Source organism: Leuresthes tenuis, unplaced genomic scaffold (genome assembly GCF_036924035.1).
Source record: "Leuresthes tenuis unplaced genomic scaffold, fLeuTen1.0.hap1 SCAF_15, whole genome shotgun sequence".
In the NCBI taxonomy this organism is placed as follows: Eukaryota; Metazoa; Chordata; class Actinopteri; order Atheriniformes; family Atherinopsidae; genus Leuresthes; species Leuresthes tenuis.
This window is the reverse complement of record NW_027325369.1, coordinates 30,209,617-30,233,063: the sequence shown is the minus strand read 5'-3', so window position 1 is coordinate 30,233,063 and position 23,447 is coordinate 30,209,617.

The following is a 23,447-nucleotide window of genomic DNA, read 5'->3' as shown; positions in this document are numbered from 1 at the left end:
TGTCAAATCCGTTGATGTGCTCTGTGCAGATGTACAACCTCTGGACTTTTATTTTTGCCTATGTGTCCTCTGTGGTGCTGTTCACTGTAAAGAACTTTATGAAAATAAGATTTCATACAAAGGCTGAGAAGGAATAGACACACGGGTCGGATGACCTGAAGTACAGAACGTGGCTTTCATTTTCTTTAGCTGTTTTCTGCTTCTGTGCAGTCTTTTCAGTCCTAAGGCAGCATAGTGACATGTCCTTGCAAGCAATTTCCAAAAATATTTCATATGGTTATTCTGACAAATGTAATAGCCTTCAAATAAATGCTTGTCAGTCCGTCTGCACTGAGGTCATTTTAACCTCTCAAGACTATAACGACTTTTAGAATAAGAATACCCAAATTTAGTTACAGCCTCACCACTCTGAAGCCAAAATATATAACCGGGCTCTTCAGATAATAGTCGACACACCGGTCACTCAGTGTCACAACTTTTTAAGCTACCGCTTGAATTTACTCGTCACTTAACAGACAGTAATTTACAGCTGGAGGAGGAACAGAATATGAGAGGAATTGAAGAAGTTTCACCCCTGTTTTAAGTAGAAGTTTTGCTGTATTTTTGTACTTTCTGTGCTATGAGTGAATCTCCTGCACCTACACTGATGAATTATATAGCTGTAAACACAGACACACTCGTGTACTCGGGCTTCCAGCTCGTTTATTTTGCAAACGCCCCAGCAGTGTCACCACTACCATGGCACACATTCTGCCTCAACAGCACCAAAACATCATTGTCTTGTCTTTTCGGTGCTTGCTGCCAAGTGCTTAAGAGACACTTATGGATTTTTTTTAAATACTGTCAATTTCTCTGCCCATGTCAACCTGCCAGAAAAAAAGAAAAAGACAAATATCAACATTTTTATAAAACTTTAAATAGTGTGTGGAAGTTCTCATCCGTCACTCAAACGTGTCACAGCTAAAGACTGTTTGTATTTCCTCTGATAGAGGGATAGCATTAGCAGGCAACACGTTATAAATGGCTCACATTATCTTCAAAGCCTCTTTTATCATGTTATACTTTGATTGAAATCATCTGATCTCCATAACATGGCGCCAAGTAATTTCTGTCCAGCTAACACAGCTACTTAGTAGTTTTGGCGCATAAACTCACATGAATCAACAGTTTTCAACTGGGACATGGAGAAAACGTTGCATTTGTTTAATTAGATCAGCTGATCGTCTGCAAAGTAGCGGCGAATCGCGCTTGCGCCACCCTTTGTCCCTTCTCGGCCACTGTAATCAATATGGCGACGCAAGTGGTGTCCTTCCGGTTAAGCCGGTGTCGAGCAGACAGCAGTATATGGAAATAAAAAGGCGAAATCTAAATTAATAAAAACGTAACTACTCGTTTCATAGGGTGACTAAATAGCACTAACAACATAGTTATATGTATTATATTCCATTTCTGTTAATAAATCACCATAATTATTACACACTACTCCTTTAACAACTCCCATAACCTCATGCACCATCATGTTACTTTATATCAGGGATGTCCAAAGTCAGTCCTTGAGGGGCGCTGTCCTGCAGGTTTGAGATGTTTCCCTATTTCAACACACCTGATTCAGATCAATGCCTCATTAGCAGGCTGCTGCAGAACTTAACAATCCTTTGAAGAGATCCATTTCATCTGAATCTGGTGTGTCGAAGCAGGGAAACATCTAAAATCTGCAGGACAGCGGCCCTCGAGGACTGGATGTGGACATCCCTGCTTTATAACAAAGAAAAATATCCTGATTGTCCAACACAAGAATATAATGTAGTTTGTCATTACGCAGTTTTGACATGTACGTGATAAAGGTACTCATTTCCAAAAGAATCATATGTTACCCTTTGTTGTTTCTCTGTCTTTCTCTCATCAGTCTATCTCTATCCCTGTGGGCAGAAAAGAAAGCTTAATGAAACTTCACCAGTCGAAGAGACCAGTAATCATTTATCGATCTATTATCAATAAGCTCGTCTGTGAACAACAAGTTACACCGATAGAGCCGAACAAACAAAGAAGCAACTGGGGGATTTACATCAGTAATGCACACACACAATTAATTAAAAATACTAAATAACTTCACCAAGAGGATAAAATAGTGTCTCATAAGGCATGCACAAAGAAAGAGTAAAATCTGTCGTCATATTTCTTTCTTAGAGTAAAGATATCCACCATGATGAAAGGGTCCTGGCCTCTGAAGTCCCACCAGTTCAAGTACCATTGATCTGTTGCTGACCTTTGGCCTTGAGGTGAGGATTTTTCCTTCCAGATTGAAACAAGATTTGAATGTTTATCACTTGTATTCTCATGCTGATCTCTAATTTGAGCTGTGTGAACAAGCCTGTTATCATCCAAATGCATAAAACTCTGCATTTTTGTCTGGATCCCATGATATCTCTGAGATATGCACAAATTGTGCTCTGGCATCATGTCCTGCTGCATAACCGTGACGATTTTAGGCATTGAGAGCAAATGCAGGTGTGGAACACTGCATGCTCCACACCTGACAGAGATATCACTTCCACTTCCTTGTTTTCATTCAGCATTTTCACCCTATGTTTTTTTCAGTTATTTCTTTAGATTCAAGTACTAAATGTAATTGACAATTATATATATAGTAAATAATTAAGTAAATAATTCTTGATTAATTTATTCATCCATACAGTCTTCATCCTATACAGGGCCATGGGGAACTGGAGCCAATCCCAGCTGTTAAAGAAGCACAGATGTTGTTCAGCCTGGACAACTGACAGAGACCAACAAAAAACATGCATACTGAAGCAACGATGGTGAATTTTTGGATGAAGCTTAGCAACCAGAGAATAACCACTCAGGCACAGAGAGAACACTGAAGCTTTGCAAAAAAAATGCCCCCGCAGAGTCTCCAACTGGAAACCTTGTTGGCATGAAGTGACAGTGCTAACATCACATCACCGTGCCACCTGATGATGTGTATATGTGTAGAAAGACGGCAAGAGATTGTGAAAGGAGAGACAGAGAGAATCACTTGGCAGCTTTCAACACAAAGCCATGTATTGCCAAAGGCTGCAGTTAAAGATTGCCAACCCTTTCAATGCGATGATGCCAGTTCTGTGAGCTGCCATGACTGTGTCATCTCAGTACACTTAATCATTTCCTTAAAATCCCTCCTCTCCTCCCTTTTGAAAATAGCTTTTTTTTTATTTCAAAGCTGACCAGTCTCCCTGTACTTGCTGCGGATGAACACCCCAGATGTTGTAGGGCGAGTCACCACCATGCTTCACTGATGTGATGGCATCGAGTAAATGATAAAGGACGATTTACAAATGCTCGCCGCACGCGTTAACTGGCTGTCGCATAAAGCACTTCCAGACTGCAGCTTTGCTCTAACAGCATCAACTCATTTCATAATCGCAGCGACATCTGACAAATTTAATTTGTGCCTTAAAGACAACATCTGTGCAGTGAATTCAGCCACACTTACATGTATGATGATCTCCCACAGAGAAAGTTAGAAGCAGCACAATATGTTGAACCTTTTGTCACCCAGTTTGCAGCATTGTGGTGTCAGACACTCTTCAGTCAATAACTGTTCCACCCCTGACGAGGCCAGTAGTTCAATGGACCAGCGAAGTTGGGCTGAATCTGTCCCATAACACAGCTGTGCATGTAACCGTGCTGAGTGGGGCTCAGCGTATGGCTTTGGGTGCCATTAAAATGACACATCCACAGTGAATATCAGTAACAGATGATTCTCTATTCCATGTCCAAATTTACAGTTCAAATCCTGCCTGAAAATATAATAAAATACATAAATTATATCTGAACACACTCCAATACTGGATCACCCCTCCACATCATCATAATACAAATCATTACAGTACAATTACATGATGATGTTCCCATCACTAAAATATGACCAGCTTTCATCTTTACAGCAGTGAAGGCAGGTGCTGACAACTCCCCACAGTGCTACATAATGAGATTTTCTCTCCATAAAGTGTCGTACGTCTGAGAGGAGTAGATGAAAGTTCGATGCCCGTGCAGTAAGAAGGATTCCTTTTATTTTAAAGCAGCTCTTTCTGGCCATTGACTTAAAGATGGGAGGGTGTTGGGTAGGGGAAATGATACGGGTGACATCAGAAATACAAATTCTCTCTCAGATGCTTCAAACTCTCAGAGAACTAAGCTGAATAAAAGCTGATGTGCTTAAATCCTTTTGTTTTATACGAGTGTCTGAGCTGTTCTACTCTTAAGCCAACATCTGCTCCACAGAAACTGCTTTCTGGAGATGTTTAATGTTTGCAAGTATTTCCACATTTGTGAGAGACAAACTGAAGGAAGGAAACAATGGTTTGAGGAACATTCAGTGGATAGAACTAAACTTCAGGGGAATACATTTTATTTGATTGAAAACATACAAAATAACATTATTTTTTTCTTTTTGATATGAAACAATATATAAACTGAAACATTTAAATGGATTCTAAGAGGATTTTACACATTATTAGTCCTCTTATGACGGCAACACATCAAACACCAATTTGTTCACATGAACATGTGGCTTTTATTGTCATTAATGTAAGCAGACTTAATCCCAGCATGGGGCTGTTGCCTCGGGAGATTTGGTTTAGAAATGCAACTGTTGCTCATTTCAATGGTTAATTCTGCCTGTGTCTCACATACAAACACTGGCAAATCCTCTTAAAACATAAAAAAAAATATGTTTTAATACCATCTCATTAAAGCTTGATAGCTGAGTTAAACATTTTGGACAATTTGCTGCAAAATCAATATGAGACTGCTGTCATTAGTCAGGTACTACTTATTTTAAAGCACTGCCTAGCTGTATAAAATCTACTATAACCAGTTATAGTAACTCTATCCATGTTTTGTTGGTTCATACAATAATTATGACCCACAATCACTTTTCAAAACCTCCTATGGCTGTGTAAGCAAACAGATTAAGTGTTGATGAGGAAACTAAGGAAATGAGATGTTCTGACATAAAATTAGCGATGTGATATTGTTTATTTTAGCCGATACTATCATCCAGGAAGTTTTGATTAACTCCTTGCTTCTAGCTCTGGTGCCTAAACCTAACCAAGTAAACGATGAGTAAACCCGAGATGAAAGTCAAGTTGAAAATGTTGTGAATACCACTGCCACATGTCCACCTTCTGTCCTCCTTATGAGGATTTTGTAGCTTGTTAAAGTAATTACCCCCAGAAACATACGAGTTGCTTCTTTGGGTATAAGCGAACACTGTGTATGAATGTGTTTGTATCTTTGTTTGTCTCTATTTGCGTGACATCCCTCTCTGCATGTTTCCCAAACACACACCCATCTGCCTGCTTTCACAGGGGAGTTTATGACCTGGTGCGTTTGTTTTTCCCTGCCATGGGGTGATTGCTGTCACCTTTTTGATCACAACAGCTCATGAAAGAGGCAGAAAACACAGGAGCTGGAAGCTGCTGGCTAAAGTGAGCATGTCATGTCAGGAGTGGCTCGGCTTGCTGGCAGGTTCCCTCTGTGGTGCCTGACAAATTGACTGGTTTAGTAACAAAGGCATTAAATGATATCAGTTACTTTGTTTGACTGTGACTAGTTACAGGTAGGGATACAGAGGTAATTTTATAAAAACTTGTTAAAATGCACCAGCTGTGTTGAAGCCTTTATTCTACTCATGTAGTGCGTATGGGATAAATAAGATAAATATACATTTGCACAATCACACACACACCAACAGCAGCAGATTTGTAGAAAGAATTTGCTTTTCTGATATGACAACTGAGTAACAAATGAAGCTGAAGCACATGATTTGCTGAAAACATTGCAACCATTCTGCCTTTAACACCTGGCTGCAGGTTGCAGATTCTTTTTTTTTTTCATTCGTTTCATTGTAGACTGTATTTTTAACAGTGAGTTCTCAACTCCTGGTGGACTAATTAACAATGGCAGCTCCTAAAAAGGTTTTGTCAGGGCATGTGGTGTTTTTTGTTTTTCGTGTCACTTCCCTCTCTTCTGCTCCATGAGTTTGGTGGCTGCTGCTTCTAATTGCCTTGATGGGTTCTACCCGTGGCTGCTGCCGATGCTCTAATACTAAAGCTCCAGTGTCTGCTGTGTTCGGCTCCAGATTGTTGTTTCACTCATCGTAGGAACTTCTTTGTAGTTGCATTCTACCGACATTGCTTCATAACAGCAACCCAAGCCAACAAGTGACACAGTTTCACTGCACCGCCAACGTTTCCACCACCAGCCAGCTTTTAGAAAGTCAGTCCAAGTTTTTCCTCCTTCCAGCCACCGGTCATTACTCACCTCTAGTCTCAAGAGTCAGTCTCATTTTGAGTTGTTGCCAGAGATTCAGGGAGATCCTTCGCTTCAGAGTCACACTGTCACATTGACAACTGTAAATAAAAGGATGGAAAAAGATCGTATCACTCCTTTCGCACTAGTTTTGGCACCCTAACCCTTTCCACTGGTGATTTCTGAGCCAGCTCTCTGTAACAACCTATTGAGCAAGTAGCACCGTGATGCTGCTGTTGTGGCTTTTATCTGGAATGCATGACAGCCCAACCACTGACCCCATGGTTGGACCTGCAGTACATTAGAAGAATGTATTCATAATGCGTTAAAATGCATAACTGCTCTGTTTTCTTAATCCCACTCCCTCTGGATTTCTGACCACTACTACTCTGGGACCCTGCAGGATCCCAATTCCAATGCAGCCCTCTCGTTGCAACCTTATCACAACATATCTACACTTTTTGAGTGAAAACGCACAAAAAACATTCTGACAATAACAATCGCACAGTGAATACAAAAAAAGGAGAATGAACTCCATACTGTTGCACTGTATGATTTAAGGTTAGAAATAGGTTCATATGTATTGTTATATGTTGACTGATCTACATGGTGCACAGCAGGAGAGGGTTTCATTTGTATCTTAAATGAATATGTCTTGAAAAATGTAGAAAAAAGTTAAAATACACTGTGAACCCGGCATCCAGCTTCACCAGGAAATGTGCAGCCTTTGTACATATGTCCAAAACATAGTTGTGTGACATAAAGGCACTAATTCAGTCTGTTCTGTTTTTATTCTGAACAGGTTTTGTTTGGTGAATGAGCCACTATTTTAGGAAGTGGTTCAGTAAAACCTAAAGATTCACACTACGTACATGCTGGGTAAACACTTCATTTGTTTGACGCATATGCCCAGCAACACAGTGAGTGTTTCATAATGATAAGGATGATGAATGCACACATCACTTCACCTTTTATAAGTGGCATATCAAGGCATGCACTGTAAACAAACATTTATCAGTCACCTAATTATCAAACACATTAATCTTGTATGATGAGAAAGAAACAAAAAATGACTGTAACAGCCAGTGGGGGTTTCATTAGTGACAGCAGGGAATGAAAGAAGGGAAGCAGAAGAAAGGTTGTTGACGCATTCATGAATCAGTTTCACATTAAGCTTTGAAAAAATGTCAACTTATCATCTTTTCTTCACACAAACAGTATCTGATGATCACACTTCCAAAGGTTGACACTGTATGCACACCAGGAAACCACTGAAACTGGGAAAATTAGGAGGGAAAAGCATTTATATTATGGGAATTCCACCTGTATGATGTTTAGTCTGTAGCCATCACTGTAGTCAAACCACTGCATACCCGTGTTCTCTTGTACTGATTCACAAATCAATTACTTGACTGACATTTCATTAAACTACTGTAAACACGGTAAGTATCTGAAGAGCTGATTTAATTTCAGTATGCTTCCTATCCCCCTCATCCCCTGTGACACATATACAAAGCTCCTTTGTTGCTTGTTGATAATTCAGCACAACAGAAGCTGCAGCATCAGTCACTGCTGCAGAGGGATAACTGGCAATATGCAGCTGTTCAGCAGTCAGTAAAGGGGTGCCTGAGGACCCGCCGGGTTATGACACGACCCTGCTGTGATTGCAGTTTGTCAACACGCTTTATTCATTCTGACTCTGGTGGTACTTTGGTACTTCAATAGTATCTGAGTTCCCCAGTGAGGCAGCATGTAGAGTAGCAACTTGTTTCGGTTAAGAGACACAATTAAAGATTAAACATTTTGTAGTATTTGAGGAAATTCCCCAGCTTTTCTGGAAATGGGCTTGTATCTAACAAAAAAAAGGCTGTTTTTAAGTTTTGATAAACTTTTATGTGAAAAACTTTGAAAATCTTTATGTCTGCATAATATATTTCTAAATGTCACTGGAATTAAATGAAAATATAATGTTTAAAGTTGCTCCATGGTATGAAATTAAATTAAATAATGACTGTAATAGGTGACAAATTGCATAAGTACATTTTTTCAACCTATAGAGATTTGAACATCTGACCTTTTTGGGGCGAAATATACTTTAAATTGCTGTCCACTGATATCTCTGTTTGAAAAAGGCCTCGTGCAGGATTATTCACAAAAATTCATTCTATTAGATGACAGATGATGCCATTAGAATCTTTCTCTTCATAGCCATGAGGCTCTACAGCTATTATTAATCAACATGTCTGCGTCCGCATTGAGCTACAAGCCTGCAGAGGTTCTTTAACATGTGAACACATTAAAAGTAACATTTCAAGACTTTTCTAAAGAACCTAAAGACGCTTGAAAAAACTTTTGTGATTATATTTCATCTAAATTATTTAGTCCCAACTGATGAATGATTTATTCATCTTTTTCTGCTCGTTACCTGGAACCCTGACACAATTTGTTTTGACCAAAATGATGGAAGCCCATCTCTGCCATCCACATTCTTTCTTCCTGTTTCTGGAGCCGATGCCAGCTGACGCCAGGCAACAATAAGGTTAATGGGGCCTGAGGATGGCTTGATCTAATATCAGGCAGCAGCCTGGTCACGGTGATACCAAAAGCTGTAATCTGAGGCACAAAGAGTAAACTTATAAAGTGTCCTGATGCACAGGCAATAATCCTGTGTTTTGTTTACATTTTATTAGATATGAACTGCACACACTTTTTGAAAATTCTAGCTGACGCCTCCTTTCTTTTGTCCAGAGTGTTCTAGCTTCAAGGTATTTAGACCCGTAATGAGAATTTTATTATCCTAAGTTTTTTCTCTCATTGGAACTAGGATGCATCCATGCTGAAATAAACTTTATTCTTAATTCTACAGAGTCATGATTCATGCTTCATCAGCACCTGAAAGGTATTTTTGTCCGAGCTGCACATGGAGCTCAAAGCCTCTTGCATACTTGAGTTGAATGATGTGATTAACTGGCTGAGTCACACATCACTGTACTGTATGTAGCATGAATCATAGCCAAACTCTCTGACTTCATGCGTAGCTCATATATAAACCGTTATCAAAATGTGAAGAATGAATCATGCATCTAAACACCTTCAGTATATGACTCTTGTTGGTAAAATACTGTGATAACTACTGAAGAGGATACAACCCAAGCAGAATGTGTCTTTAATCAGATCTGAAGACGCTGTTTTGTACTTCCCAGTCAAGTAAAGGAAATGTGGCATCGAATCCACAGAGAGATCAATTTAAAAGGGAAGCAAACACCAAGTATTTTAAGGGAAGCCTTGGAGGTAACATTACTTAGATTAAAGTCTGGTGGTGCTTGAAAGAACTTTCAGCATATCAAGGGTCCTTAAATGTTTCATAATGTAAGCATCTAAAAAACTCATTTCGAACGGGTTCTGTCAGGGTTCTCCGGATTTCTCCCACCTCCCAAAAATCTGCACGTTAGGTTAATTGGTGTCTAAATTGACCCTAGGAGTGAGTGTGAGCCCTGTTATTGATTAATTAAGATTAAGTTCAGGTTAAATTAGGAGTGTGTGATTGTAACTAAGAGCAGGGTATATATTCTATAGTCACACAGCAGAGCCCCCCCATCCCACCTTGTGCATGTACTTATGTGGCTGTCTTTGTGCAGAAGGGTGAGTTTTGTAGACATTTGGGGCTTTCCTCACTTCTTACACACCTTAAGTGGCTTGATTTTGTTGTTTTTGAGGACCACTACTTTGTTTTAGGGTTGAGTTACAATATGTTTGAGGTATCTACTTCTGAAAGTTAGGGTTTGAATACTACTGGGGATAAGTTTAGGGAATGTCAGCAGAAAATTTAAAAAGAAGTTACATTTCCTGAAGTATCTTATGCTTATTTGTTCACATACTCATCTAGTTAGTATTTCATTCATTTATTTAACCTAATTTAGACCTATGCTGGTTCAGCCTCTCGTCTTGTTTGGGCTTGGAGTTCTTATGGGGACCAAAGGCCCTATTGAGACATAGGAATCATTTTTGGGGTTAGAACGAGGGTCTAAATAGAGGTTAGAACTGGTCATGTTTAAAGTTATGTTCATAGATTGGTTTAGGATGGAATCAATGAATAGATGTCAATGCAATAAAGAATATTTTCACAAGTGTGTGTGTATGCAGTAGATGCTGTAAATGGATATAAGACTAGTTGAAAGGAGAAGCTCTGTGTGCATCAGCCATGGAAAATAAGACTGACGCACCCTGAGAGAGGCTTATTCAGTGTTTTTATGTGTGTCTCTGTGTGTGTGAGTGTGTGCACGCTTTCATTCCGGACCTCTTCAAGTGGTAAGACGTCCCCTCTGACTTCAGACATTCGGAGAGGAGCTGCTTACACACATTCACAAACACACTGGAGGAAACACTAAATAAGAGTGATTTATCCATGTGCTGTGTTAAACGCACGGAGACTACTAACCGTGGCTTTCTCGCTCGTGTTGTCTGTCAACGTGCACACAGACACACTCCCACATAATCCAACTGGAGCCATTAAGTTGTGTCTTATGGTCCCGACGGTGTATCGCTGCACTGAATACATATGTGTGTTTGTTTGGGGAAGGATCAATGCATGGTTTAGCTCAAATGTAAAGTGGTCTGGAGGGAGTAAAACTGGTTGGAGGACAAGGGGAGACTGAAAAGGAGAAAGTGCAAGAGGGAAATCAAAGTCCTCACCAAGATAGAAAAAGAAGGCCAGGAGAGTTCATACCTTTCTGTCTTTGTCTTTGCTTGATGTGGTCACACTGTTGTAATTTGTCAATTAAGAGGTGAGGACGTCTTGTATGATAGAAATTCCATAAAATACTTTGTTTGCCGCAGAGGGAAATTGTAATGTTGTTTTTTTCCTCAACAACGATTATTAGCCGTCATTCTTGGTTTTATGGTTTTAGCTGCTGGCAAAATTATTCTGTTTGTATGTTTATGCTCTAAAACTAATATTTCTATCATAATACAACACAGAAAACATGTTTTATGTTGCAAGAGACACATTTTACTGTTTTATGTAAAATACTATGGCAGCGTCACGTCTAAGAAAGGGACAAATATATCGCTGTAGGGTTCGAGGACTGTTAAATTATACATTTTATCACATTTTTTGGGAACTGGAGTTGTTAAACACACTTTGTCAACCTAATAAATCCATCCCCACACAGACTTACTCTCCCATGAGGAGCTGAACTGGAACATCAACTGTCCATGTATTCTTTTATTAGTGTGACATACTGCAGCATACGGACGTTTTTTAATCCGAAATGATGAACAAATACATAAATAATCGCTCCCTTTTCTTCCTCCAGAGCGGTGTAATAACTGCTGTTCTGTTTTTATCTTCCTTAACAGCCATAATATGACTTCTTAATCAGTTAATCATCTTCTTTCACCCCGTCTTTGCTTCTCATCACAGATGGTTCCCTCCACCTTTTCCAGCTACCTTCTCTCTTTTCTTTCCATTCTCATCATCATCTCTCCTTCCCTTCAGGATCCTCCCCTTCATTTACCACCCCTCATCTTTCCATTTTACCTCTACTGACCCCATTTTCTCCTCATCTTTTACTCACCTTCACAGCCCTTTTGGTCATTTCTCATCCATTTTTCTGAACTGACCCCTCTAAACTCCCTCCTTTTATTTCACCCGCTCCTTATCCTTTTTCTTCCCTTCATTCCTCAATCTATTGGCAACCTCCATCTTTTTCTTCTCTTTCTACCTTCCCCGATTCTCTGCTCCATTATCTATGTTTATCCATTATCATCTATCCATCTATCTTTGAGCATTTACCTGCCGTTGATTGTACCATTTGACACTCTTTCATCTCGTCTTAAAATGCAATCGCTTTTTAGTTCTCCCCTTCCATTCTCCATCCAGCTCTCCCACACCCTCATCTGTTAGCTCTCCATCTACCTCTCCATCAAATAGTCCTCATCTAGCTTCACTTTTACCATTTGATACCTTTTCACCTTGTCCTCTGATTCAATCTTCCCTCGTCTATCTCCAATCCCTCCCTTCCTTTCCTCCCTTTCACTACCTTTCTCAATTTATTTCACCAGTCCTTTTCTTCGGGTCTTCTTGACTGCAGCTGAAATGAAGCGCTACACCATTCCTCTCCTGATTCAACTGTGTTTATTGATTAGCCTCTTATCAAAGATTGGATTCAGCCATGACAAAGAATATTCAAGTCTTAAAACCATGATTAATAACTGGCCCTAGCTGACTTTCCTGCATTACATTTTGATCTCCAAGCCAACGAAAGGAGAATTTTACATTTAGATAATTATGTACCTCCATATAACCATCGCTATCTGCTTAAATGCAATATGTTTCTCTTGTTTTTGGTAGGTTTTTGAACCCCTAAATGTACCTCAAAGATATAACTGTTGTTATGCTTTTTCAGATTAGATATTGGAAAATAAATTAAAAGCAAATAACATCGCAAATTATATAAGCAGGTCATGAAATAAAACGACTTTTATTATTGATGTATTAAAAAGAAACATCTGCTGTAGATTGCTCTCATTATTACTCGTGTTCTCTGCCACTAATTCTTTTCTGTAATTCCCATCTCAAAAAACCTTTTTTAGTCAGCGATAAGCCCACGAGAAACAACCCTGGGCCCTATAAATAATGGACACTTGGCGGAATACAATAAGTCTCCTTCTCCAGGCCAGAGGTTTAAAGTAGAAAATATCAGCTTTATAACCTGCTCAAAGTATGTTAACCTCAACTTTGCCAATGTTGTTCCACCGGCCGTTAAACACAACAACGCTACACTTTTATTCTTGTTAATGACAGGTGTTCCATTTACTGGATGTGCAATATTAAAAAATGGTGGCTGAATTTTAGTATTAGAAAAACTCAGGTCCTGGTGACCTGTTTAAGCAGTTCAGTCCAACCTGAGTCTGAAGTAAAGCCCGTATCCAAGGAAGTGGGCTCCCTCGCTCCTTTGTTCAAATTTCTCATTCTCCACATTATGGAACATGGAAATGCTATTGGCACACAAAATATGAAAGTTTATGGAACACAAAGGTACAAAGAAATTTAAAAAAAAGAAAATTGTCCAGTGGAAGATCCAGATTAAAGGCAATATGAAATCACAGTAAAACTGGTCTTTTAGTGAGACAGTTGCTAATATTTTCTCCCATCTTTTTACATGTTTTTTCCTTATTTTAATGCCTCTTCAGCCAATCCAGTCTCACTCTTTAATGTATATACTCATAATAAAAGCTCAAAATATAGTGTGACTACAATTTAAAGGCTTAAAAATCATTGCATGCCTATGTTAGCCAATAAAAAAGGTGACTTTCCTACATTTTGCACATATGAAACTATCACAAAATGAATAATTACTGTTAATAATACCCACACAGACATTGAAGGGATGTTATGGAGCAATAACCTGAGGTCTGCCGTACAATAAGCAGAGTTTGTGCTCCTGTTCTTTCACTTTTCTGCTTCCCTCTCTCTCAGACTTGAATGAACGGTTTATATCATCACCAGAATTTGGAGCCTGTTTGTTTCAGTTGAGTGGGTATCATCTGCTAGTCAAACAATATGTTCACATGTGTTTACATCCTAAACTGACAAAAACATTATCAATCACAATCAAATGTGCCACATAAATAAATAGATTCATATCTGGAAAATAAAAATCTGAATGCAGTTTTTCATTTTCAGATCATCAATTCTGGAAACCAGAACCAAAAACTAAAATCGAACTAATTCTTCATTCAGTTTCAGAAAAAAACTGGATTATTCTGTGCAAGTTCTATTCACCTGTCAAAAGTGATTTTTATTTCTCTTTATCACTTAATCGTGCTGTTGGATTTGTTGCTGCTTACATCTCCAAAATGCACGACTCCTCAGTACAGAGAGAGGGAAACCATTTCTTTCTCAGTCTTCAGACCGTGTAATTGTCCTCCAGGAGACCTTAACACACACAAACACACACACACATGCACAGATTTACAGGGTACAATGTCATCACAGCCAGATCTACGGGCCAGATCACACTAATCTCTGTTCACTCTTTATCAAGGACACAGAGACATTTACCCACATACGTAGACACACACAGCCCTTCCTCATACAATAAATATACCTGAAAACTCAAGTGCTGCAGTTCAGTGTGTAGGATGTACAACCCATGGGGTTGTTTTTGTGAATTAATGCAAAAGTTGAAAGGAATTAACAAGCAGCTCAGAAAGATTGCTTAGTTTGCTACGTGCCATGAACAGAAGCACCATGTGATCACATGCCTCACATTCACAATCCATCAAATATGATGATTTTGCCCGTGTGTTATTAAAAAGTAAATAGACACCCATCAGCTGCGTTGTTCCATAAAAGGCCAACAGTACAGATGATGCCAGATGGACCAGTAGCGTATTTATTATTTTAAGAGCATCATCTCAAAAGCAAAAGAAAGTTGTGTCTTCAGAGTTGCTTACATGGAGTCAGATCTATTCTCGTCTTCTCCAGAGAGGAATTTAACCCCACACAAACTGCTTGCTTGGGCTGAAGAAAGATCTTTTGAGCTTACAAACAGAATTTGCTGTTACAGACCATTAAGATGCTGCAGGGAATAATGCCTTTTACAATCCCACTAGAAGGTTTAATGACTAAGCTTTTTGAAACTCAAACTTTTAAAGTAAGTTATGCAACAGAAAGTACCCTTTAGTTTCTAATTACTCACATAGCCTGCAGCCAAGGAGAATGTGAGAAATTATCAGATGCTAATTACTTTGTTGGGACAAATTTGTCAAGACTCGGTTCGCTGCCTTGTCAGAAAAGTGTATCAAATGAACAAATAAGCAACCTCACAGGCTTATTTTAAATAAAAGCAGGCTGACACATTTTCAGGCACAATTACAGTGGATGTGCCATATGTGTCATGGTTAGGTGGTGGAGACCCAGGTGCATCCTCGGGTTAATTCACAGGTGCACACTTTACAGCAGACTCCAAGACAGCTGTGAGGGGAAATGGCACGACACTGGGATTTAATCTCGTCTGTAAAAATAGTCAGATAACATGGAAAGCCTTTTGCAGAGCTAGAACTGCATATCATTCTTTATTGATATGGGAGAAGAAGAACAACCTCAGGTTTCCTTTCAGCAAGGTTGCTGGGCTGACGCCCTGTTGAGTCATGTTTTCATTTAACCCTCATTTAGTGAGAAGTTTCATGAGTTCCTTCACAAATAAAACTGTTTTCATTTATTTCCTCGATTTGTTTTAGTTATTATGATTAAAGAAACCACATTTGGCTGGTTTAAGTTATATTTATCTAATAGTCATGGAGTTCCCCAGGGCTCTGTTCTTGGACCGATGTATTTTACTTTGTATATATTAATATTATAAGACAGCACGGTACAAAATCCCATTACTATACGGAAGATACTTTGTTTACTTATCTGTGAAGTCATATGAAACCAGTCAGTGTCAGACTACAAGCACAGCTGGATGACTGAATGTTTTCTCTTCTAAATGCAGATAAAAATAAAGTTTTTGGGTCTGAAGACACGGTCTAACTATGAAGTTACACTTGAAGGGATGCTGTGGGTTTCAGGACTACTGAGAAGAAAGTTATTTATTTCATCTCTTGGCTTATTTTGGACCTGGATCTTTTTTATTATTATCAGCATCTCATTACCTTGTTGTTGGCTGTAACTTCTTACTGACTGTGCACTTTTTAAATGTGCTATATAAATAAAGTTGATATTGACCTTTTGACCCAGCAGATTTCCAGGTCCACCTTCTTTCATCTTTGTAATATTGCCAAAAATTAGGAACATCCTTTCTAAAGACAAAAAGTTACTCAACACATGTGTCACTTAAAGACTGGACTGCTGTAATTTCCTGTTGTGGAGGCGAGGAAGGTGGACCCAAATGCAGATACGGAGCAGGAGGCCAAGTGTAACAATACGCAGGAGCTGGAGCGAGAACTGACGAGGAGAACTGACAAGGATCTGAAGCGGCGTGAAGAAAACTGGGAGTTTAAATGCTGTGTGGAGAGTGATGAGTGCAAGACAGCAGCTGAGGATAACTGAGCACAGGTGAAAGGAGTGGAGCTGATGACCAGGCAGGAGGGAACTGAGGAAAAGGGTCAGGGAAATGGCAAAAAACTGAGACCAGACAGATAAACATAAAGATACATAGACAATTATTGGACTTGTCCCCAGGGCCACTGCCCAGTTTAGATGGCGTCTTTAATCCTGCATCTGCGTTGCTTTTTATGACAACACAAAGATACCCAACAGAAAGTCACGCTTACTTTTTTCTCAGTAATGTCACGTATCTGTAATGACAGAAACACAAGTTCCACATTTGCATTTCATTTTAAAGGTCAGATGGCTAAATTTAGATCTGAACGAGAGAAACATTCAGTGATCAGAATCTGCAGATGCACGTAGGTCACAGAATATGGTTTTGTTCATCTTTTCTAAAGATTAACAGGTCATAGATCAAAATACCATCCATCCATCCATTTTCTATACCGTCAATCCATTAATCGGGTAGTGGGTGGGCTGGAGCCTATCCCAGCAGTCATCGGGCGAAAGGCGGGGTACACCCTGGACAGGTCGCCAGTCCATCACAGGGCCACACATAGAGACAAACAACCATACACGCTCACACTCACTCCTAAGGACAATTTAGAGTCACCAATTAACCTAACATGCAGGTTTTTGGACAGTGGGAGGAAGCCGGAGAACCCGGAGAGAGATCAAAATACCAACATGTCAAAAAGAAAAGACGACAATGATCACCGTCTTTCCCTATTTTTGGTTCTGTAGCTTTTTAATCTATACCAGATGATTACAGCTACAGAACACACAAAGTGGAACAAAATCATACTGGGGGCCCCCAGAGTTTCTTACCTTTTTCTTATTCACATACACACAGTTGTGTTGAAGAGGATCTGCTTCTTCTGATGTCTGTCCTGTTGTTCTCTGTTTGATCAGTCTAACAGCTTCAACACTCCTGATTCATATCAATGCTTCATTAGCAGGCTTGTGCAGAACTTCACAATCTTTGGAAGAGATCCATTTCATCTGAATCAGGTGTGCTGAAGCAGGGAAACATCTGAAACCTGCAGGACAGCGACCCTCGAGGACCGACTTTGGACATCCCTGCCATCTGATATGTACTGGGGGTGTGTGAGTGTGTTATCTATGTATGTAAGGGATGGTCGATGACAACAATAACGAAAGGGATGAAACTAAAATAAGTGCAAAGAGCAGGTGCATCTACAGATGGTCACAGCAAAGATCAAGTGACATACACAGATGCACTTTTGCACATTTGGCCCACAATTTCACACTTTGACAGGCTGCGGATTTTTGGAAACACCGGGGATGTCAATGATCTGTGTTCAAACACTTGTTTTCATGGTTAAGGGTTCAGTAGGCTTCATATCACATTCCTGTCTTTTTGTGTGTTTGTGTGTGTGTTTACTTGTTTTACAATGTTTATAGAGTCCAAAAACAAAGACCCTCACTATACTTGTGGGATCCAACGTATTTTGTGGGGATAATTCTTAAGGGTCAAATTGAAAAATCCCTCCTGTATTATAAAATGAATGTATGCAGAGATATAGTTTGCATTTTCTCAAAAGCACAAACCTGAGACGGACTAAAGGAAGCATCATTTCCCATGCTGCACTCCTATGTGGTAAAAGTAGAGTTGTGGAGCCATCTGCAAACTCGCTGTTGTGATTTTGGCTATTAAAAAATGCATGTCATCTGTCACCATTTCCTGATTTGATCCATCACGTTTGTTTACACATTCACAATTCAACTGATTTGCAGCAATGAGCCAAATCATCAGAACTACCCATGCCAAAGATGTCGATGATCCACTGCCAAGTCAGCTCCGAGCCTGATTCTTGGGTCTCAGGTGATAAAAGAGGGCATGAATGGGGAAATGTAAACACATTGTAAAGCTGTTTAAAACCTAGTTTTAAAACCTAGTTTAAGATTGTTTAATCCTTTCAAGATGTGGTAACTTTGAGAAAGGTCAAAGCCAGAGATTTCATGGTCTGTGGGTTTTGTTGCATTTCATCTTTCAGTTTCTTGGATTGATGTTTAGGTTTGACTTGGTTCACTGGTGTTCTTCCTTTGGTTAGTTTCTGCTTTACTTCTTGTATGTTCTTTTCAGTTTATTGTTACTAGTTCTTATCTATTCATGGTTTTGTTACCTATCATCATCTCTCTTCATCACCATGTTGAAACCTGTTGCCTAATCAGCCCTCCCAGTGTACTTGTTCCCTGCACCTTGGTTTTCATTGTTCTTTGCCATATCTTTGTTGTAGCTTCTGCATGTCTGTGACTCGTTTGACTTTTGTTCCGTTCCTTGAATTTCCTCCCTTAGCAGCACATTTTTGTCTGTTTAGAATAAAGCTTTTCAGGCTACAATACTTCTCCTCCCACCTGTGTAGCTCTGCATGCAGGTCCTCCTCTTCCCATTTGACAAGAGATGGGCTTTGACAAGAGATCCTTTATCTCCTGTAAGCTGTTCATTTGACTTGATTCAACACTTTCCTCTCTTCAAGTGTAATTAGAGTATTTTAGACTAAGGGTATGGATGTGAAACAGAAAAACACACTCACAGGCAGTAAATATGTACAGTAAATGATTTTTGAAAATGACCAAAACTGAAAGATATGACAAACATAGGCAGCAGCATAAAATCCAGTCGATTAACAAGCAGTAGTACTCAGAAAGTGAAAAATCTAAACTGCAGTAAGTTGTGTGCATAACTTCAATAACTGCAGTACAAAATGTGGGTCCAAAAGCAATTATAACTGTTGGTGCTTTGTAGGGAAAAAATGTGGGTCCCACATGGTAAAATAGATTAATTTATTTTATAGTAAGAGGTTAGAATTAGATGTTGGGCAAACTGACTTGAGAACTGTGGCAGCAATCACATCTAACCCAGTTGGACTTGATGGATACTGGGTTTTTAAAAGGCTTAAGAATGTGTGGAACAAAGAAAACGATAGATTTGGTTCTACTCCATTAACAGTCAGTGCATAATTTCAACTGTGCATTGTAAGAAATGAACGAACACAGCTACAGTTTGATAGAGTTATGAGTAAACTGATCTTTATTTACGAAAGTGGTGGCTTGCCACATCAAGTAAGTGTAAAAAAGCTGCATTTTTAAGTGGAAGTCTAAATGAAAAGGAACAGAGATATCTCAGAAGACTAGCAAATATGCATTGGTCTAATCAACATTAGGGCATACAAAGTTAACAATAAGACTGCTAGTTATTTTCACTTGTACACTTGTTTTTCTTGCACATAAGTGCAATCGCTGCCGTGGGAGATTTTAAATGCCGTGAAAGCCCACATGAGGGCTTTGGTACAGTGGTGTTCTACCCTTTTTTAAAAGCTCTGTGTTCAGCTGAGTATATCAAAGGAGAGACGGACTAAAAACATTTCCTTAAACCCCTGCAAACACGTGCACACACGAAAATGCACACACAGATACAGTCACACACACATACACTGAATCAAACACAAAGCACAAAGGATTTCATGAAAGGTATTCATAAGAGCACAAAAAATTATACACAATCAAACAAACCAGAAACATCACTGACAAAAGTTTTGTGATAACAAACCCAAGCAAACACCAAATATCAGTGGATTGTGTTGAAACAGTAATAAGCAGTGGTTTGTGTTCCCCTGCTGCTTCCGTACCCTGCTTCTCTGGTCCCTCTCCTCTCTACCTCTTCCATCTCTTTTATCCAGCCCTCAACAATGCTACCTAACCCCCCCACCACACCCCATTCACCATCAACAACCCCTTGTTACCCAACCCATCCCTGCCTCTCCTTGCTCTCTTTGTCTCTTATCTCCCTCCTTCTCTCTGTGAAGCTGCTGCAGAGTGATGCTGCCCTCTATCAGGCAACAAGGGAAACTTTTCCCTCCACTTTATCTCACTCTCTTTCATCATCACTTCACTTCAAAAGCCAGAACACACTCATTTGTCTTTCTCTCTTAATCTCGTACCTCTTTGTTTGATCTCTATCTTCATTCTGTCATTCCTTACTGTTTCACTACCACTATGTGTGCTCTTTCTTATCACATTTGTTAGCCTCTTACCTATCCATCCACCTCTCTTTCTAGGTCCTTACTCTGAGCTGTTAAGATGAAGAATGTGTTCTTGTTTTGTCATTTTCAGTATTGAATCGCCAAAACATAGTATGCAGTGTAATTTATTTTCAAATCTATCGTTTTGTTTTGGATTTTAGCTAACAAGGAACACAAAGGATGTCAAACTATATGAATTCTGAGTTAGCTGAAAGCTTCTTACTGGTCTTTCTGCTGTAGTAACTTTACATCTCAGGCATCACTGCTGAGCGAGCATGAACGGTGTGCTCCGGTCTCCAGCAACTGAGCTGAACTCTGAGGCAGTTTTTAACAGTTAAAACAGTAATTGCACATTTTTTTAAAAAGAATGCTTTCACATACAACTTTTCCATTTGTAATAAACTCAGAGTGAAAAAATACAATGAAAACTTTACAAAGCTCAAAAGGGACATACACGCCTTTTTTCACAGGCTGAGGCCATGATGTCTCAAGCAAATGTGTGTGACATGCTTTGGTCATAACACAGAGTCGTGCAGTTTCTTTTTCTCAGTCAATTTACACCTGTTCAAATGGAGGGAAAAGGAGTGAACACACCAATCTACCCATCTATTCCTCAGAGCCTACCTCTTTTGAGATGTATAGAACTAATTACTCTTGGAGCATGTTATTACTGCATTAGAAAGTATACAGTAAATACAGTTAATAGCCTGAGACACACACCAAATGTATCAAAAAATACTGTAATAAATGGCAATTTTATTCTCAAATAAATACGCTGAATCAACCGGCCACTGGGTGGTTGGTAACGTCACCAAGTCTTGTTTAAGTTTAAAGTGGCTAACATTAGAACAGCTGCTTATATGTGTGAGGGTTGTAACTGGTGCTGTACTGATGGTGCATTCAATGACTAACAGGAAGTCGGAATTTATGATATCCAATTCGTGAAAAAGAAAAGAACCAGGAAGTACTGAAGTACTGGCAAGACATTATTAGCTCATTTATTTCTTCATATAACTAATGATGAGATCTGATATTCAAAAAGCAAGTTCCCATTTCCAACGCAGGTCAAATGCAACTTCATTTGAAGTTGAAGCAAGGCATAGATAATGATAAAAGGGGCTGGATAACCTGGTAAAGTGACTTAATTTTACACTCGCTGACAGGTTTTCAGATATAAGGAGGTCCAAGACAAAATGCCAGGGTTGTGGAATCATAAAAAGATGGCCAAGTAAATAAGAAGAAATTAGGCATCAAAATCAGAAGAAAATGAGCAGTGCTCTGTTTCAGATGCAGGGGGCATGTATGACACTGACTTGCCCTTCAGTCCTCTGAGCCCAGATCTGCTTCTCTGAGCTGGTGCTCTGCAATTTGAGTAGACGGCCCAGGTTCAGCAAATTCTGGCCTCCAGGGAAGAAGATTTCTCTCATGGCAGAATAATTAGCAAGCTAGTTGCTAGTTCAAGGCTAATGCACTGTAATGCTAATGCACAGTTTGTGTGCATCCTGGAGATGTGATTTTAGACCTGCTCATAAAATCCTGAGTCTAACTCCAATGTTCAGTAAAACACATGTTAAAACATGTTTAACATGTGTTAAGCAGCTGTAGTTTAACTTATGTAACATTTTTCCATTTTTGACTTTAAGTTGTTTTTATTGAAGTCAGAACTTTCCAAAGCATGTCGTTTTGATACAAAGAACGTTTTTATCATTTCACCAAATTGTTTTCGCACTTACATTGCAGCCCTGAAATTTCCCAGTTATGTTCTGGTGGTGCTTCTTGGAAGAGTTCAGAATTACCCAGCTTGTTACCCTATTTAGAAGTCCAGAAAATCATGGGGAAATAGCTGGAAATACTCTGGTTCTTGCATGCTGATACAAGTTGCTGCTTTAAACATATTTTCTGCTGAGCTTTCGGGCTATTTTGCCTGTTGTTGTGCATGATTTCCCTCTGAAATTATACATTTTAAATTATATATATAATGTAAATATGATGAGTCATGACTTGAGACTGTGTGTGTATTGTGTACTTATCCCAAAACATCACATGTATGGAGGTTATGGATTAGCATGAACTATCCTAATGCTTCTTCTGTTGTTGGAGTGACAATTATGTATAACTGTTCCAAAGTTGGGTACATACGGGGGAACGTTTACTACACACTATAAAGTCTTGGCATCACCAGAAAGTGGCTATTAGCAAATGAGTCAGAAACAGACTGAAAGGCAAGCAGCCTTTCCCTGCAGAATCAGACCATTCCAAATCAATAGCTAATGCTACAGAATTCTTTATCCACTTCATCCCAGTTTATGCCTTTTTGCATGCAGCAGTTGTTTAGGAATTATGAACTTCACTGGCAGTCCTGTTAGGGATAGATGGGCGTTAGTGCCACTGAGAGCTATTTCAGAGTAAACTGAGAGCATACAGACTGGCCTTACTGATGCATATGTTTTATCTATCTATCTATTCCTATTGATAACATCCCATTTCAGTGCTTTACTGTGACAGGAATAATAACCTTTCACTCACTCAACATCTGCCAAAATGCCTTTTTCTTATATGTACCATGAGGAAAAAGAGCTGTAAGAGCTGAAAATAAGCTGTAAGATTTGTCCATCTCAGTAATGTGTGCAGGAAGCCAACAGAAAGTCTGTAGATATGAAGTGTGGGAGACAGTTTTCTTATTTGTCTAAGTATTATATAATATGTCTGAACACATACTATAACAGCGAAACTCTGCATCTAATGTGCCTTTTTCTCTCTATTCTCCGGAGTTCCAGGACAGACACAACAGCACACATAAAGGTTGAAAATGATGCTCAGGGTGAAGAGACCTAAGCTCAGAGGACGTGTGAAGTGCTCCTGAAAGAAATGAGTTTTTCACACAGGCAGGTATGTCCTGCATGGGGTTGAAATCTCATCTCAACAACAGTGCCTAAAGGGAGAGGAGTGAGGCTGAGAGTGTGGTTACGGCCAAGCGGTTGCTGGAAAGGCAGTGCTAAGCACATGCCTTGGAGGTATACGGGGATACA